The sequence below is a fragment of the Octopus bimaculoides genome, chromosome 2 (assembly GCF_001194135.2).
Source record: "Octopus bimaculoides isolate UCB-OBI-ISO-001 chromosome 2, ASM119413v2, whole genome shotgun sequence".
Lineage (NCBI taxonomy): Eukaryota > Metazoa > Mollusca > Cephalopoda > Octopoda > Octopodidae > Octopus > Octopus bimaculoides.
In genome coordinates, this window is record NC_068982.1 from 76,400,447 (window position 1) to 76,403,891 (window position 3,445).

The 3,445-nt window shown below is 38.5% G+C and overlaps 1 protein-coding gene and 1 long non-coding RNA gene across 4 annotated transcripts in view; one reads left to right on the forward strand and one right to left on the reverse strand.

Moving 5' to 3' along the window:
- Positions 1-3,445, forward strand: part of LOC106869685 (putative amine oxidase [copper-containing]) — a 491,890-nt gene that overhangs the window by 73,595 nt on the left and 414,850 nt on the right. The window lies entirely within an intron of this gene.
- Positions 1-3,445, reverse strand: part of LOC128251568 (uncharacterized) — an 85,257-nt gene that overhangs the window by 26,590 nt on the left and 55,222 nt on the right. The gene's annotated exons all lie outside the window — the stretch shown is intronic.

Genomic DNA, 3,445 nt, shown 5'->3' on the forward strand with positions numbered 1-3,445 from the left:
ATATATATATATATATATATACATATATATACACACACATATATATATATACATACACACACACACACACACACACACATATATATATATATACACCAATGAGTGGACAAACAAAAGAAAGGGCACTCAACACATTTAGTAGGAGTTACATGTATTATTTCAAACAAGTTGATTCGATTCCGTGCTATTTCAAGCTTTGCAGGCCCCTAACGGGAGCCCAACACCACGCTTCTGGAATGACCAGAGGCTTGAAAGACGTGGATGTGTGGTAAGAAACCTGTCTCCCAAGTACATGGTTCTCGGTTCAGTCCGACTGCATGGCATCTTGGACACATGTCTTCTACTATACTCGGGCCGACCAAAGCCTTGTGAATGGATTTGGTAAACGGAAACTGAAAGAAGCCCGTCGTATATATGTATATATTCATGTGTGTGTCTTTGTGTTTGTGTTTTTCCCCACCACCATCGCTTGACAACCGTTGTTGGTGTGTTTACGTCCCCTGTAAGTAAGCGGTTCGACATAAGAGACCGATAGAATAAGTACCAGACTTACTAAGAATACGTCTAGCGGTTGATTTCTTCGACTAAAAGGCGGTGTTCCAGTATGGACCCAGTTATTACTATTATTATGTTACTATTGTGATTTCAATATTGGCACAATGCCAAGAATTTTGGTGAGGTGTTCAGTCGATTCAGTGTTCAACTGCTACATATTTTATCGACCTCGAAAGATCGAATTTGAACTGAGGATGTAGAGACGGACGAATGTCCCTAAATATTTTGTACGGCGTGCTAACGATTCTGCCAGCTCGCCGGTTTAATTTTTATCTTATTATTACAAATTAATAATTTAGTAAAAGCGACTATTTCAATGTAGGTTTTTAAAGGTTACGCACGACTCTACCACGATACAATAGTAACCGTTGAGTACTATTCTTATAAGTAAAATCCAGGAGCAATGATTCGACGATGGCGTTACAAATCTTTGATTTAAAAGTCATATCTACCCCTGTGGGACAGGCTACATGATTATTTTGTTTACCGATCTAGGGATAGATCCTTGTGATGAAATGGGGAATAGGTTTGTTTGTGATGATGATGATGACGACGACGACGACGATGATGATGATGATGGTGGTGGTGGTGGTGCTGGTGGTGGTGGTGCTGGTGCTGGTGCTGGTGGTAATGATGGTATTGGTGGTTGTGGTGATTTTGGTAATTATTAGAATTATCCATCTTCTAAATATTCACTCTCCATGCTCTCCATCCGCGAGAATCTCCAATCCCCCTTCCCACTCCCTCACTTCTGCAGTGTTCTCTATTATGACCGACTGTCTTCCATTCCAGCAATTCGATTGATGCAACACAACTTATTTAAAGAGATTCTCTCTATTTACTCAATCTGGAAATGGTTTGGCACCGTATAATTATGCCGCATTACAATCCATCATACTATGTATCGGCAAATTTATACACACACACTCACACAAACACACACACACACATACACATTTATGCATTAACACACATACACACATACGCTCACATAGACACATACACTGACATACAGACTGACACACAAACGCACTCAGATTTATAGAAGTATCTATATAATTATATACTGCTATATAGATATACATACATATATACATAAACACACACATATGTAAATGTGTGTATATATATGTGTGTATCTATGTATACATAAATTTGTATTTATATATGCGCATGTGTGAGACTACTTCCGTGCGACAGTGTATATATATATATATATATATTTATATATATAGATAGATAGATAGATAGATACATACATGCATACATACATATATACATACATACATACACACACACACATACATATATATATATATATATAGATATATATATATATATATGAGTGTGTGTGGTACATAAATATCTATATAATTGTATTTATATATGTGTATATGTGCATGCGTGTATGTGTGTGTTTGTGAAATATATATAGAACAATTTTGTATGAATTCGTGTATAAATATAATGTATGTAGATGTATATATGTGTGTATGTGTATGCTCGTGTGAATTTGCGCATGCGTGCGTGCGTGTGTGTGTGTGTGCGCGCGCGCGCGTTTGTCTGTGTGTGCAAGTTCGTGTGCGCGCAAGCAAGCGTTTTGTGTTGATTCTTAATGTTTACTTCTTGTTAAATTATACGGCCAAGACCTATCATAACAGCCCTTAAAACATATTTACATAATTAAGAAGAACATTAAAACAGGAATCATCGCCAAATTTAGTCCGCCATCAACGGTTATAACAAGAACAACAGCCAAAATTACCGACAGAATAACCATTGTCTGACAGTGCCTAATTGAAAGAGAATTGTTTGATAGCTGATTGGAGAAAAATTTTCTAGGGAACCATAGAAATTGTTTACCGGAACACAAACTGAAGACATAAAGACATTTACAGAAGGACGGCAGTGTTCGTGATCTTTGAAAGTGATAGAAGGCTGATAGGACTGATGCAGCTGAGTCTTAGCATTTGTTTGGATAATTACTTTAAAGCTGTGGGCAGGCAGGATTTCCAGAGGGAATGCGGTCTGGGGTGTAGGGATTGGAGTGTACTCAGATGAGCGTATGATGAGTGAGACTCAGTAAGATCCACACAATGAAAAAATTAAGATGGATGTAAAGATCTGAGTGAGAGGGTATGCAATTTGTTGGCTTCAAAGAACGGGAGCCTTTGTTGTGGTAGTAGAAATGCTAGACAGAAGACAGGGAAATCTGTGAACCATTTGTTGTAGATTCTCAATGAATAAATATTTGTCAATCAGTCGAATGATGTATATAGGGATTTGGCCTTAGATCTTCGAGTGCTAGGTAGCAACATACGCTCATAGTTGTAAGCAGTACAACAGCCTTGGTATAAAAGAAGAGCAGCAACAAATATTTTGAACAATACTGCAGACTTCCTTGACAGTTGCTTGACAAGTAAATTAGTTGAGCACGTCCCTTAGTGGTTGGTAATATGTGCATCTCTGATCACGAGCAGGAGTAGTGGGAGAGCATCGGAGCCCTGTGTTGAGAGGAATTCTTTGGGGTTTGAATAATTCACCTTTGGAAACATGGGTGTTTTGCTGAACATCCTTAAACAAACCTTATTCAGGGACCTTTTAAGCCTGATAGGTTGCTCAACCCGAAGAAAATTCTAACTGGGCACCACCTGCAGGGTCATGTGTTGTTTATCTTAATATGAGATGACCATGTCTTGCACTTATGGCTGTGATGCATGTGCCCGGTGTACCCTTATCAGACGGGTAGACATGATGTGTATATTGGGCTTTGTATTCTTGTACCTAGTGTCACTTTTGTAACATGCGCAGCTCTCTCATTCAGCAACAACAACACCACCACCACCAACAACAACAACAACAACAACAACAACAACAACAACAACAACAA